This window comes from Fukomys damarensis, unplaced genomic scaffold (assembly GCF_012274545.1).
Source record: "Fukomys damarensis isolate Sample0158 unplaced genomic scaffold, DMR_v1.0_HiC HiC_scaffold_33, whole genome shotgun sequence".
Lineage (NCBI taxonomy): Eukaryota > Metazoa > Chordata > Mammalia > Rodentia > Bathyergidae > Fukomys > Fukomys damarensis.
Window position 1 is genome coordinate 20,204,232 of NW_022900945.1, and position 16,548 is coordinate 20,220,779.

General features: G+C 40.9%; 1 pseudogene; it reads right to left on the reverse strand.

Moving 5' to 3' along the window:
* Window positions 1–15,114: 15,114 nt before the first annotated feature.
* LOC104870941 lies at window positions 15,115–15,884 on the reverse strand (annotated as a pseudogene).
* Between the last annotated feature and the right edge of the window lie 664 nt (window positions 15,885–16,548).

Consider the following 16,548-nt stretch of genomic DNA (forward strand, 5'->3'; position numbering starts at 1 on the left):
AAAAGTAAGGAGGTACTCAAGAATGACAAGAACATGTTAAAAGAATTCAGGAGCTTAAAGGGTCTCCCACTGGCCCAACTATACATATCAATCATCAAAATAAATGCCAATAGTAATGGATCAAATTTCCCTGCTGGACATTGAACCCAGGCCTACACAATGAACTGTATCACCAGCCCTTTTAAAATTTTTTTATTTTTGAGATAGGATCTCACTAAGTTATCCCAGCCTAGACTCAAAATTGTGATCCTCCTGCCCCAGCCTCCTAGAGTGCTGGGATTACAAATGTGAGCTACTGTGCCTAGCTGGATCATAATCTGTTGAACCAAAAATGAAACTATGAGTCCACACTGATACAAATAAATGAATTAATAAATGGGGAAAAAAGAATATTCCTCTTTGCAGTAGAAAAATAATACATGTAGAAAGAATGATAGAATTTGAAAATTATCATTTGACATCACTAATAATTATAGTGATAATTAAGCAAGACACATTAGTAGCCACTAAAACTCATGTGTGAAAGGGGGATAAGTAACAGTAATTTGTATAATCTCAAATTATCTACCCCCAAAATATTAAATACTGTGCCAGGCAGAAAAATAGACCCTCAAAGACGTTTACTTCCTATTCCTCCAAATTTGCAAACATGTTATTCATCAAGGAAAAAGCTAGTGTGACTAAGCTAATAGTTTTGAAATAGAGAGCATACTCAGGTGAATCTGATGTGATTCCCAGGGCCCCTCTACACGAAAGAGGGCAGCAAGAGAATCAGAGGAGATGAGATGGTGGACACAGGAATCAGAGTCAGAAAAAGACTTGAAGATGTTATCCTACTGCCTTTGAAAGCGGAGAAAGAAGACAAGCGCCAAGGAAAACAGGTGGTTTCTAGGAGCGGGAGCCATGTTTGGCAAGGAAAGCAATTCTCTCCTGGAGCCACTCCATGTTGGAGGAACCAACATGGCTGATACCTTGATTTTTAGCACAGTGAGGATCACTTCAGACTTCAGTTCTTCAGAACTGTATGACATTTTTAAAAATTGTGTTGTTTCAACTCACTAAGTTTGTGGAAATTTGTTATAAAAGCAAAAGGAAACTGAAATAATCACATAAGGGAAAAAGGTAACTTGACAAAGGAGAATACTATGAAACAACATCAGAAAAACGCAAATTGAGGGACTTTCTACAAAATGGTCTGTAATTCTTTAAAATGTCAAGGTTATGAAAGTCGAGGAAAGAGTAGGGAATGTTCCAAATTAACAAATACTAAAATAAACATGACAACTGGAACAACATGTGATCCTGGGTTGAGTCCTCTGCTATAACGCAGCCACCCAGATGACTGGAAAAACCTAAGTGGGGTCACCGGGAATTAATTCTATGTACTGGTCTCGTAACTTTCCCATGAGGTATTATTTTTTTAAAAAAAATTTTAAGTAGATGATTGGCATGATCACATGAGTCTGGTGCAGGCTTTGGTGTGGATAATAGAATGTCAAGGTGCAGGTAAGAGATTGGAGGAGGACATGTAAGAGGTAGCTGTTATGAAAGGACACATTTGTAGGATGAGAGGATTAATTTAGGGATGATGCTTTGAGAGTTTCCCTGATTTGACTAGTGAAGGCCTTGTTCCTAAATGGCCATTAAGCATCAGCAGTCTTTCCTGAGTGTCTTGATTGGAAACTTGTCATAGAGGCCTCTCTGCCAACACTGCCTCCTCAAGCCAACCTGAAGATGCCTCAGGAAGTAGTGCTGGGGCACATTTTAGAGCCTCATTAAGAAACTTGCAAAAACATCGTGATTTTATTTTAACTTAATATGGCCAGCAGATGGCAGCAGGCAATTCAGGAAAAGAGAAGCCAGACTGCAGGCCTGGAGGCGGCTGCTGCCCCCTGCACAGCGATCAGGGGAGGGTAAAACCCTGGCTGGTTCCGTGCATTTTTGGCCTCTGTGTTGCCAGGCAACAGCTCAGGCCACCCCCACTCTCTGAAAATAATGGAGAAAGAAGGAGGACTGAGAGAAAAATCTTCATTACGTCTTTAAAGAAAGAAGCTTTTACTTCTTCCTAATAATCTAAAAGAGAAAAAGAGAATCTATCATTTATGGGAACCTGCATTAGAAAGTGTCTTGGGGAGTCCCACACACTGAGAAAGAGTTAAATTCACAAGACTTGGGACACGAAGTACATAATATATTTGTGACAAAAATAATAAAAATGGAGACTCCTTTATTTATCTGTAAATGGGACCAGAGGTTTTGAAAATCAGATGAATCAAGACATGTAGCATTTACAACAGTGACTGGCATGTGGAAAGTACTCAGCAAAAATTAGTTACAGTCATTATTATTTACAGAGCACTTACTATGGACCAGGAAATAACACCTAAGCATTAAGGGAAGTGTGGCCTATATATCGCCTCATTTACTCCTGATCTTAGCCTTGTATATGCATTTTATTAGCTCATAACTGATGGGTAACAGCCGAGAGGCGTTATTCTCCAAGCTCTAGCAGAGGTATCATTTCCACTAGAAGGACAAATGGTGTAGATGGTTGAGTATCTCCCACACCTACATTCTGGTCAAAATGAACTGCTTGTGCTGTCCGGAGCTCATTCTGTGCTTTCCTTCTGGAAGCCCTGTGGTTATGTGCTTCTCTTGACCTGGAACGTTTGATCTCCCTTTCCAAGTTCTCGCTACCAATCCTGCCTGGCCTTCAAAATTCAAAACTATTTCCTTAAAGCTTCGTACAGAACACCTTCTTCAAGCATCAATGTTCTTGCATCTTTCCATTATATTTAGTTCTTAATGTATTTGTCTTAAGCCAACCAATCCTAAATTTTGAATTGGTTTCCTTAGTTTAATGAAAAGCACTCTGGTAATCTGCAGAGGAAGAAACTATCTCACTTAGAAATTTTAATCAATGCAAAGATGGATACCTTAGTGAATTAAAATCTGAATCAATAGGGTCCAAATGAAAAAGAATTTATAGTGTTTGGAGGCAGATTGCATTTCAATAGTGAAATTTATTTTCAGATTAACCGAAGTTAACTAATACATTTCCATCCCAACCCTTACTGAAATGTTGATCCTGAGCCATCTGTAATACTGAGGGATAGTTTTTGCAAGTGAACTGTTCTGGGAAAGGGCATTTCTCCTTGAATGAATGCAATACGTAAATTCCTCAGGTGCTTGTCTTTTCCTCATGTTTCCTTGAAAATCCTCATGTTTTCCTTGAAATCCTCATCACTATACTTGGCCTCTATCTCTAGGGCCAAACTCAGTTCCAAGAACATTTTAGGTAAATGTTTATTAAATGGAGGAGTGAAGGAATAAAACCAATACTGATTGAGAAAAAGATGTTTATTCTTTTAGATGCTTTGAAAAGAAACACACCAGTTTTTTGGGCTATCTTCAGTTTATTTGGCTATCTTCTCCCTGCCATACACATGCAATTTCTGCTAAGGAAAAAAATCAACAACACTAACATACATTTTTTTGGTACCAGGGATCAAACTCTGGTCCTTGTGCTTGTGAGGCAGTCAGAGAAACCACTGAGCAAATCCCCGGCCCCTACTAACATACTTTTTGATGAAAGGATTTGAGCCATAGGCTGAGTGTTAAGAGCTAAAAGTACTATCTACTGTCAGCTGTGCCTTACATTTAGCAGATATTATTCAAACTGTGTGGGAATGGACATGAAAGTGAGACAGGTGAATCTAAGTTTACTGTACATCCTATCATAACCCTGAAGTTCTAATAGATTATAGAGTCAGGGGTCTGATGGCCCATTCAAAATGCGTAAGTGGAGAATATCTAAGAAAGGGACTATTGATAAAAGTATGGACAGAAATCAGACACATTTTTAGTGCAACAATTAACAAAGGAGGGTGCTTCATCCCGGAGCTCATAATAGCAGTGGGCCATTACACCCCTAGACCAGACGGAGCCAGTGAACAGAGCAGTTTCCCAAACCCAGAAAGAACTGAATGGGAGGACAGGAGCTGTGGTCTTTGAACTCAGCCACAAAGCCAAGGAAAATAATACCCCAAACTCTCTCTTCCTCTACCCTTATGTTTCTAATCCTACTCTAAGATGTTTAGGACAAAGTTCTTTGCAGTGCTAGAAATTAGACCACATGTATACTAGACAAGCGCACTACGATTATGTCATACATCTAGCCCTTGAGGGCACATTTTTATTAAACTCATCTGTAGTAGTCTCACCACTAAAGTGGAAATTAAAATGCCTACTTTGTGGAGCCATTGAAAGATACAGAAAATAACATTTCTTAAGTATTTACCATCATATCTTACACCAAACCTCACGGATGAGTACCACTGTTAGTAATAATAACTGCCTGAAGTTCTCTGTGGCCACACAAAGTCTCAGTGACAAGCCTTGAGAAACATCCAGGACCAGAACGTGAACCACCCAGAGGCGGAAGGAGAAGTTTTATAATATCTGTTGCTTTTGCCTTCCCAGCAGCTCTCCCCTTGGACCTCATCTTATTCTCCATCCATGTGTCCTGGACGTGGCAGACTCAACTCCAGCACCAGGCCAAGCCACAAAGTGTGATTCCTTCCTCCTCACTAAAAGGCATCAATCCAAGGATGGGTATCTCACCCAAGTTGTCAGGTTAAATTTAAGAGCTTTTTGCAGGAGTACCCAGAAATATAATGTTCTTTTTGGCTGGGGCTATTAGCTGAAAGGAGTAGCAGCAGGGAATGAAGCCTGAGAGTAAAGTCATCTTGGAGAAAGGTCATAGCTAAGGATGGCGAGAGAATCCTGGTGACATCATCTGTGCCCTGCGGCCAAGGTCTGGCAAATCTTTTCTGGAAAGGGGTCAGCTTTAAAGTGACCTTTCACAATGTGTAAAAGAGTAAGTGTGGCCATGGCCAAAAACTATTTACAAAAGCAGGCAATGGGCTACAGCTTGCCATCTCCTGCCATAGGTAATGCCCAAAGCCAGACAATCTTGGGTCTTTTCAGTTAGGTTTTCCATTTGAGTTAGCTTTATATTATTACATTGGAAAGAGTCCCACTATGTGCTTCTATTTGATAAAATATTACCTTAATTAATCTAACATGCCACAGACTGCCTAATGGTAGAGAAGTTGGTCACTCCTGTCATCAAATGAAAACTTTTAGAAGAAAAATAATTTTTTTTCTGCAATTTCTAATTGTTTGGGGTTATCGGTTGCAGCCACGGAAGTTGGGTTGTAAGCAGTGAGTATCTCCTTCTTGTCACAAAGGAGAGAAACAAGTATCCCATGCATCTGTTCCCGAGCAGGCAGTCCGGGAAGAGTCCAAAATGAATTACTGCAGACAAAATGATCCCAGTAGCTGTCATCTTTAAAAATTTAAGAACCCTGTGGAAGACTTCTTATTCAGTTCTTGTAAAAGGGTGTGAGGGTGTGCTATGCACCGGGGAAGAACGGAATCTTTAGAAAAGACAGGCTCTAATGTTCCTGTCAAGTTAATTTATCATCCTGCTTAGGAGATGACTTTGCTATAGGGAAGATATCATGTTCTTTGGATCAAAGCTGCTTGTTCCATCCTTCCTAATTTCTTGCAGTTACTCAGACTTTCCTGGAATTCAGGTGATTTATTTGAAAGCTAATCATTACAGTACCAATCTTCAAAACACAACGGAGTTCCTCTTGGCAAGTTGCAAATATTATATCTCAGTATCTTCTTGTAATGTGTGTCAGTGTTCACTGAGCAACTATGAATACTAGGAGCAGCAGATAACTGCATAATCAACAGCATCTTTATGCGAAGATGGAAAGAATATTGCCAGTGTGTGATATAATCAAATGCTAAATTGTATCGCACAAATTCTGAAATGCTCTGTTAGAAGAGTGAGATTAAGAATCCCTCTTGGAAGATGAAGATGAGGACATTCCAGGTGGACAGAATTACTGGGACAAGACCTGGCCCTGTGAATAAACATTCCTTTTATCCACAGCATTTATAAAGCGCTTTGGTTTCAGACTCTGGACTGAGATTTGTGGTATGTACTAATGGTACACAGGAAGTGCCATTTTGAGGGAAAAGAATGTGTTTCTGTCAATTGCTAGAGGCTAGTTGGAAAGAAAGGGCAGGTCAGTGAGCTAGAAGAATCTGAAAATGATGTGACAGCTTCAAGGCAAGATTTGATGGGAATACAAGGTATTTTTATCTATGGTATAAAGAGGGGATTGAGGTAAAGGAATGGAGAAATAGAGGCCAAGATGAATGTGAGAGGGTAACAGGAAAGCCTGAACTAGGCCTGAGTTTCATCCTGTGTCTGCTTTTGTCTGATACCCTAAACACCTGGGGCCTCATTTATTTCAAGTTCAGGGCAGTGACTGTGTTTAAAGCCCTGCAAGTGAGGACGATGATATTTTTGTTTGTTAGCAGCACAGGGGATTGAACCCAGGGCCTTTGCACTGAGCTACACATTCAGCCCTTTTTCAATTTTATTTTGGGATGGAGTCTCCATAAGCTGCCCAGGAGGGGCTTGAACTTGCGAACCTCCTGCCTCTGCCTCCCAGAGGGCTGGATTACAGGCGGGTGATACCATGCCTGACGGTTTTTGAACCAAACTGAAGTGGCCCTGCTGAGCTGCTGATAGCACATCATGCAGGAGAGTAATGTCTTGTTAGTCTTTATCCCAAGAGTAATTCTTATTGTGTCTTCACCGCAGCATGAAAATTACCCTGTGAAGTTGCATATTATTTCAAGTGATTTCTCAGTAAAATACTCTCCTGCTATTTAAAAAAAAAGTCTGCTCTGATTGTGAGAGGAAAAGCATCTTCAGATGTAGGCTTTTTATTCAGATTCCTCTTTGAAACAAGTTTTCTCAGAGAAAATTGAACTTTAGTGAGAAAAGTTGCAAAAAAAAAAAAAAAAAGTATTTGTGGTTGCTAAATCCAGGAAAATAGTCTTCCAGTATGGTAAAGACAGAGTATAGAAAACTAAGATTTCTGGATGAAGAAACTGAATTCTTCCCTTTTGATGAGCGTTGATGTTCCCTTCTGAGTTTTGTACAAATAATAGATGTAGCAGTATAAATACACTCTGGGTGGGTGTCACAGATGGGAGAGTTGCACAAGAGGCCTCAAGGAGACACTTCTAAGTTAGAGAAACAACAAAGGGCCTTTTGGAAACTTTAAAGATGAAAAGTATGTCATTTAGTAAGAGGCAGCTTGCATGATATCGAGAAACAAATGTATGCGTGTCTCCAGGGAAGTCTATTTTAAATAAATTAAAAGTAAGTTATGTTAGGTGACTTACCAAAGGCCCAGAAGTCAAAGTCAGGAAGGGTTTTGTTTCACTGTGCAGGGCTTTAGTGATACATAAAATCCTCCATAAATGGGTGCTGACCTCAGAGTCCTACACAGAAACACCTGGTTCTGAGAACAGTTCTTTCTCTAAATAGCTGTATAACCCGCAGTTCATGAAGTGGGTTTTCGCCATGACAATATTTTTTAAACTTTTAGTTGTGTGTTTCTTTATATGGGGACAGTTTCCCTTTATCAAAGTTCCCACAATGCCCTATTCATTCTGCCTGACCTCCACGTTACCTCTCTGAACCTGCCGCTTTGCTGCCATTTGATAGAGGACACACAATGAGGTAAACTTGGGACACCTGCAATATCATGGGGTAAGCACAGGAGGAATAACAGTAAAGAAAGACAAAAAGAAGTAGGGAGGAATAGTGTTTTGGAAACAAGACTGTTTCCACAGAGTAAAATTGGTATAGAAAATTCAAACAGGCGAGGACAAAGATTAGCAATTAAGAATATAAATGGTGAAGAAAATATCAGTGGTAGATTTGGGACAGAAACCTATAATTAGATTAAGGAATTGAAGTAGGATTAATAGCTAGTGTAGCCTTTTACTATAAAGTCATGATTCTGACTTGAAATACAACTTTTCCACCTATAAGTAACAATCTTTCTCAGTCTACAGCTGATGGCAAGACCTTAACCGAGGTCACTGGGGAATATGCAAGAGATGCCAAGTAGAAAACGTGTTAATTTCTTGACTCAAGAAAATTTGAGGTGTTCCAGAAGCAGCTACTGCATTTTACAAGACTGCTTAATTTCAGGAAATCCAGGCTTACTTTTTCAAAGGGTCAGAGGCAAAGACTAGTCTCTATTTACAATTCGGCAAACCAGCTTTGAGCAAAGCAGAGATTATTCTTGGCAGAAATATGTCTGTTTATTGCCTGTTTTAATTTGAAAAATATATTTTTGATGTATGTTTTCTTTCTTTGAAGAAAAATAGGCTTTTTTGGAATGTTCTGGAAATAGTTAAGGCTAAATGGGCAAAGTAACACCTCCTGCTTAGCTTGTGAATGGAAAATGGAGTGTCATCAAATCCACACAGACCACTGAGCCCTTGTGAAATGGACCATGTGAAGCCTGAATAAACCAAAATGTGAAAGAAGTTAGAAGAAGTGATAAAACAGGTGCTAGTATTGGGTGCAAGTGTAAGAAGTAAAATAATACTAAGAATGTCACTGAATATGTAACTGTCTTCCTAATTAACATTCACAACAATGTGCTGTGTATACAAAAGATATCGCTAACTCTATTTTGCGTAGCAGAACAACATGACAAAGAATGATTAGATAATGCAGCTAAAGTAATAGTTAATCAGTGAATATGTAGAGTTAGATTCCACATAGGAAGATCAGTCCACCCCAGATTCATCCTTATTCACTCTTCTCCTTTTCTCAGCAAGCATTCCAATCCTTTACAAATCCGTCACCTCAGCTCTGGAGTCCTGATGAATGACCTTGTCTACCATATGCTGAGAAAGCTGAGGTCCTTCAACTTTCCACGTCATCTCCCTACTGTGAAGTCTATGCTCTTGTCTTGCCCATCCTCGCCTCTTTTCCTCCAGGCTCTCTCCCTCTGTGTGAAGCCACGTCTCTCCATTTATACATTTGACTCATCGTCTCTCCCTTCTGCTTCCATTTCTCTTTCCCCAGTTTAAAATGATACTCAAATTTCTATCAGGCTAAAATCTTTGATGCTCAAATCCAATCTAGTTATTTCTGTCTTGTTTGAGTTTCTCCTCTTGTTTCCATTTCCTGCCTCCTAATTTCTCAACTCAGTTTTCTCCCTATTACCCTGAACTCTGGTTCCTGGCAGTGTCATGGGCTTATTTGTGCCCTGCCTCATCTCCACTATTTTAGAATATAAATGTATGTGGAGATTGATTCTTTTTATTTTTCTTTTTTGGTAGTGGGGATTGAATTCAGGACCTTGCACTTACAAGGCAGGTGTGGTGCCATTGAGCTAAATCCCCTGCCTGGAGATTGGGTCTTTAAAGAGTGAATGAAGTTAAAGAGGGCATTAGGTGGGGACTAATCCATTATGACCATTGTCCTTAAAACAGGAGATCAGAATACAAATACACAAATAAAGGGGAGACCATGTGAACATAACAGGGCCAAGAAGAGATGCCTCAGAAGGAACTAACCATGCCACCATGTTTATCTTGCCCAGGCTGGGTGGTCTTGATCTCACAACCTTCCTGACTCAGCTTTTCAGAGTACTAGAATTATAAGTGTACAACTACTACACCCAGCCATCTAAGACTGTGTGTGTGTGTGTGTGTGTACATGTGTGTGTGAACTCTTCGAGGTGTCCTGGGGTCAAGAACATTGAGGAGCCAAAGTTTCAGTGTACTCAGTGGTTAAGAGAGTACTACTCTTAAAAAGAGGGCAGATAACTGGAAAGAAATGTGAGATGCAGAAGCAAATTTATAGTGTGCTCCAGAGAAATTACAGGGAGGGGAAACAGTGCAAGTCAAGTGCCAAAGGAAAAAATGATAGGGAGCAAGAGAATCCCCAATTGTTGATACTCTTTTGTCCCCCTCTTGCTTACTCATTGCTACATACCATGATTTTAGCAACAGACATATCATAATGGAAACCTGAAGATGCCACTTGCTTTGTTCTATGTTGATGGTGATCTATTGAAAGTCACTGAGAAGAAATCCTTCAGCATCCTCAAATGCACCCACTGAAGAGCTGAGGTGTTAGATCATATTTTTTCTAGTTTACAAATATCTATGTAATGTCAGGCAGGATATAATACCTACTACCTACATTGAGGACAGATTACATCCATAACTTCTTCCTGTCCTAACAGACCAATAACTCTGTTGAAAAAGATTACATTAATTTGACAAGAAGTATTTCTTCCAGTGCTAGTTTATTACCCAGTAACTTTTTCACTTCTGCTTGAAAATCAAATACAAAACATATTTTTTGCACTATTGTTCTGCCTTGCAGAAACTTCTGAGACCAATGTTGTTGTTGTGTCAGCATCATTGTTTACATACAAAAGATGATTTTCTTTTCTACATCTGTTGTCTTTCCTTGTAAGCAGTGTTAAGTGACTCACTTAATCAGCTTTGATGGTATATCCTATGTACAGCCAAATATAAACACAATCCCATGTGTTGCTGCTAATGAGGAAAACATTACCACCTTGGTAAAGGCACTTTGGCTAAGTGGCTCTGAGGAGGAGTCTGTTACAATTCTGTTCAACATCACAGATGACAGTCTTGAAATATCGGTTGAATATGTAGGCCACAATAGTCTAGACTTATGTTGATCTTTTCTTGAAAACCTTTAAAATGAAGGTTAATCATTAATGCACAGAATATTGTGAGAGGTAAATTAGTATTCTCTGGAGAAACAGAGAACCAATAGAATTTCTTTGTCTATATAAACTTTAAGGATTTCTTTTCTTTCTCTTGTAAGTATCTGGCTCATGCAATTGTAGAAGCTGGGAAGTCTGGAATCTGTAGTACAGTATAGCAAGCTAGAAATTCAGGCAAGATTTGGTTTGGCAGTCTCGAGTCAGATATCCCTAGGGAAGGCCAGCAGGCTGGAAACTCAGACAGAGGTTCTAGATCACAGTCTTAGTGCAGAATTCCATCTACTGTGGAAAATTTCAGTCTTTGTTCTTAAAAGTCTTCAACTAGTTGGATGAGGCCTATCTTCACTGGGCAGGTAGATAATTTGCTTTGCACTAAAATTTGCTGATTATAAATGCTAACCAAATCTAAAAACTGCTTTCACAATGTCTGGTCTTGTGTTTGACCAAATTGCTGGGTAGTGGAGCCTAACCAAGTGGGCACATCAAAAGAAATGTCAGACTATTTAAAACACACCATCGTACTCATGACTACATTGTTCATTTATACCAATTACACATAAGGAGATGTGCAGGGAAAGTAAGCAGGTATCTTATACCAGTTGTACTTTAAGGTTGGGAGAGTCATATTCAGGTTGCAATGAAAATTACTTTAGCAGTACAAATCTCAATTTGCTCAAATTAGAAATCCAAGAGGCAAGTTCTTGTTCCTTGTTAAATCATCAGAATGCCTTACCAATGGGTAGACCAGGAGGAACATGTAGCAACTCAGAATTTCTTGAGCAGTCCTAAAAGCAAGTTTGAAGTAAGAAAAATATAGGAAAAAAATCACCTAGATGCATTATGGGAGATTTAAAATATGGCTTCAAAATTTTCTGGATACCTGTTATAGTTTCAATTTGGAATGTCCCCAAGAGTCCATGTGATGAAGACTTGGTCCATAGCCTGTAGTGCTACTGGGAGGTGGTGGAACCTTTAGAAGGAGGACTTAATGGAGCTAAGTTAGGTCAATGAAGGTGTGCCTTCTGGAAGGAATATCCGGATCCTATCCTTTTCCTGTCCACTTTCCCTTTTCTTTCCCGGCTGCAATGAGGTGAGCAGTTTCCTGTGCCATGTGGTCCCTGCCATGATGTATCACCTCATTACAGGCCCACAATCAACAGGCCATGTCACCATGGACTGAAAACATGAGCCAAGATATACCTTTCCTCCTTTTAGATTGATTGTACCAGGTATTTTGTCACAGTAATGGAAAGTTAATACAACATCCCTCCATTAAGTCTATATGCTCCTCCAGCTTAGGGGGTTTATGATTTCTTGACATAGAAGATAGTAGAATTAACAGTGTCATTTCTGGTCCCAGACCTTAACAAACTGGGTTTCCACACTTGGGTGCTTACTTTTGCAAACCAGTTACCATGCTGTGAGGAAGCCCAAGCTGCCTAATAGAAAGGAACTGACTCCCAGTGCTTGTTTGCCAGTGGTGTAAATGATCCATCTTAGAAGTAGACCCTCTAGCCCTCTTTGAGCTTCTCCAGTGGATACCCTTGTAAACCAGAGACAAGGCATCCTCACGGAACCCTACCCAAATTACAGATTTTGAGCAAAAGGAGTAATTGTTTTAAACCATAAAGTTTGGGGAGGTTAATCTATAATAGAAACTAGACTAGGAGAGGTATGGCCAGGGTTAGTCATTGTTCATAGGATCAGATTAAGTAGGAAAATGTAAAAATTAGATCAGAGTTTGGGCTGTAGGTCAGCATGTAGATATTCAAGCCACAAAGGAAGAAACAAAAACATGAGTCAAGCCAAAATAAATTTCAAAACCTAGAAGGACAGGGCTGGCGATTTGGCTCAGTGGTTCTGTTGTCTGCCTCACAAGGGCCCAAGTTTGATCCCCGGTACAAAAAAAAGAAATCTAGAAAGACAAATAGGGTAGTCTAGGTAGCTCATATATGTATTCATGATGTGGAAGATCAGGCAACAAGAAACAGGAGCATGAGTCAAAAGTCTGAATGTATAAAACCAGCCCTAAGAACCTTGGATGTGCTTCCCTCTCATCGTGCTGGGATTACAGGTGTGCACCACCCTGCCTGGCCTCCATGATCTTTCATTAGTGTTTGCCATAGAAAAGAACCACTGGGCACCATGGTGAATGCTGTAGTAACTTGGGAGGCTGAGGTGGAGGATCACTTGAGCTCATGAATTTGAGACCAGCCTGGGCAACACAGTGAGACTTCACCACAACAAAAGTAAAGATGGGGAGGAGTGTCCAAGGACAGCGTGAACAGGCACTTCCCTTTAGTTCACTTAACTAGTAAATACTCTAAGATCTTTGAGTACAGATATACATGAACAATGGGATCTCAATTTAACGTTTATGCTTAGGTTTGTCTTTTTTTTTTTTTTCCTTCAAAGCAAGTTGATGAGTTTAAAAAGCATTTGGAAGAAAAAAAAAAAAGTGAACTATATAGTCCAGGCTCCTAGAAATGGTTATTGGTCATTAGTGAGAGCACTAAAACAGTTATGTGTGTTTACATAGATATAATTGAGTATTTTCCGATTGTTCATGATCTTGAGTCCATCTTACTGGATTAGTCACTCTCCTGCTTAAGGATTTTTCCTTTTCTGCTTTTATTCTAAAATTAATTTATAATACAACTAAATTCTTCAATGGTAGGAACTGCACCCTCTTCGCCAATCTTCCCAACTTCATTTCCTATTTCTTCTTTCCTCTGGCTCACTGGGTTCCAGACACATTGGTCTTCTCATAGGTGTGTGGAAAATGCTAGAATTCTTCCCAAGTCAGGGGAGTTGCACATGCTTTTCCTTGACTGGAAGGCATTTTAATTCACTATTCCTTGATGGCTTCTGTTCATCTCTTAGGCCTGTTTTAATGTCATACCTTCAAAGATCCTTAAACTCACTTATATTTCTTTTGTAATTCTTTCTTAGTTATTTTTTTCTCTTCATTGTTTTAACCATAATTGTAATTGCATAGTTATGCTTTTAAAAAGCTGTTAAAGGTGACCAGATGTGACATTTTTAAACTGGCAAAATGGGCAGGAAAAAGTAATCTTTGAGCATGAGGAAAAGACTCTGGCCACAGATTTTGCCAACTGTCTTCCTGCTGTGTGTATATGTGTGTGTGTGTGTGTGTGTGTGTGTGTATTTTCCCATGACTGAAGGTAGAGAAGAGGAAGAGGAGTAAACTGAAAGCACAAAAGGCAGATAAAATTGAGAAAATGAAAAATACCATTCAAAGTTTTAAAGAATAGCAGTCTAAAGACCATTTAGTGAAGGGCTTGATGGTAAGACTGTAAAAGCATGAACAGTCTCTTAAGAGGGATCAACAAATTCTAGGATGAACAGAAACTGGTGCTGTAACATAAGGGTAGAGTGTTTGCCTAGCATGTGAAAGGCCTTCGGTTTAATCCCCAGCACAGTAAAAGTTACATATAGTACGTGTCTCAGCAATTCCACTCCTGTGTATGTCTAGGACACAGGAAAACATTTGTACTTAAAATTTCTACCAAGGGTATACAGTTGAATTTTTTTAATAAAGCCAAATAACCAGTGATATATCCACACAAAAAGGATATTATTATTATTATTTTTTTTTTAAGAGACAGGGTCTCCGTAAGTTGCTCAGGTTGGCTTCTAATTTTCAATCCCCCTTCCTTAGGCTCCTGAGTGCTCGAATTATAGGCACCACATCTCGCCCCAAAGGGACATTATCTGATTATAAAAAGATAAAATACATGCTATGACACAAATGAACAATGAAAATATACTAAGTGAAAAATACCTCCTGTCATGTAAAGGTACAAGATCCCAATGATGAGTGTAACTGTACTGTATACCTAAAATGTACCGATAAACTCAATGAGAGGAAAAAAAAAAACCTGGCAAAAGGCTATTCACGTCACCTGTATGACATGTTCAGAATAGCACACCTACAGATACAGAAATGAGATAGTGGTTGCCTACGCTGGTGGGACAGGTATGGGGAATGACATTAACGGGCATAGGATTTCTTCAGGGCCTGATGAAATATTCTTTTTCTTTTTCTTTTCTTTTTTTTTCTTTTTTTTTGAGCTACTGATGTATTTAATACGTAGAAATAAATACACCAATTTCAAAGAAAACTCCCGGGTCCTGAGCAGGAAGCCGGCCTGGAAGGAAGGAGGCAGATGGGAAGGAGCCCTCTGGCTGGCAAGTCACACGTGCCGGACATCGGGAAGTAGAGGCCCTTGATTGGCACTGATTCATAGTATGGCTGGGGCAGGCCAGCGGGGACGTCTCAAGAGGCGGCCCACAGATGCGGCAGGGAGCAAGCAGTCTGTCAGGATGCCACGCATGCCATGGGGTCCTGTGGGCGCTCCTCCACCCATGAAGGGGCCCCGGCCCTCGTCATGATCCCCCAGGCAAAGCTGAGAAAGCAGCTCACCTACGGGGAGGGGAGGCCTTTGGATTCTGGGGGCCGTCTCGCCCGGCGGGTAGCTGGCACTGAAGCACTGACTGAGCGAGCCCTGGAGGTCACCTCTGCCGGGGAAGGCCTGGGGTCCTGAGGTGCGGGGGCACTGGTGGCTGGGTGACCGGTGCTGGGGACACTCAGGCAGTTGAGGGAATGGGAACGCTCTCACCTCAGAGGGCGCGGGGAGCTGTCGAGGGACAACCCTTGGGAGTCAGCTGCCAGGCGGGGCCATGTCACGGAGGAGCCGCTAGGATGCACAGCACGCAGCAGGGTCTCCCTCGCGAAGGGAGAGTCACTGCCCCTGGGAGCGGTGGGCGGAGTCCAGAAGAGGCCGGAGCTTCGCTGCATCCCCCTTCGCCCTGTGAGAGGCCTCCCAGTTGGTGCCCCCAGGCCGGGAGCCATCGCGACTCAGCGCAGTAAAGCGGAGTGTGGCTGATCAGCCTGTACCTGTTCTTCCTTGGTGTGAGGGCTGGGGTGCCTCCCCGGAGGGGTGGTCTCACAGCTCCCCTTGCCTGGCGAACTCTGTAATGCCCTGGCGCCCACGGCTCTGCTTCTGTTAGTCTTCTGCACCCAGGGCGGGTCAAAGCCTGGTGCAGTGGGCCCGGCGCCCACGGGCTGCCCAAGTCTTATCCACATGAAGCAGCCCTGGCCTTGAGCCCGCGCGGGCGGAGGGCCTGCATCCCTCCAATGGACTGCTGCACCGGGGCCTTCAAGCTGCATGTGGCCTTAGGTGACAGCGGGGGTCACTCTGCCCTCCAGGTCCTGTCTCGGGGTCTCCCTTGCGCACTGAGCTTTACAAGCATTGTCTCAATCTTCAACAGCCCCGTGAAGAAGCTTCATAGTTCCTTATAAGGAACTCATATAAGTAGCTCATAGTTCCTTATAAGAGGCTTTGGTTAATTTAGAAATTTATAAATTGTTTTAGGTTATTAGTGACATAATTTGGCAGAGAGCTGTCATAAATATCAAATTACTATTACAGATCCATGTTTGTGAATTTGATTAAGCTTAATCAGATATCAGAATTTGACTACAAAACAGTACTTTTTGGATCAGTATTTAACGTCTTTATAATTAATTTTGTTTCTTTAAAAAGCTGTTCTTTGATTACAAAAAAAAAAAAAACCACTTGGAATTGGCTAATTAACTTGAAACTCCCAATTAAAATAGTGGAGCTTGGTAGACCCCTTTAATTCAACTTTACAACTTCAATCTTTACAATACTGTGGGGATGTTCAGCCTCTTTGATCTCTTACAATAACTTGAATACAACAGACTTTCAGTCTTTTCATCCTATCATCACAAACCCTATGTCACATTTAACGGGGGCCTTCCTGCCCAGAAACCAGCCCAATTAATTTTCTATGTGTATCTCAGACGTTTTGAAGTCTTATCCTTCAATACCAC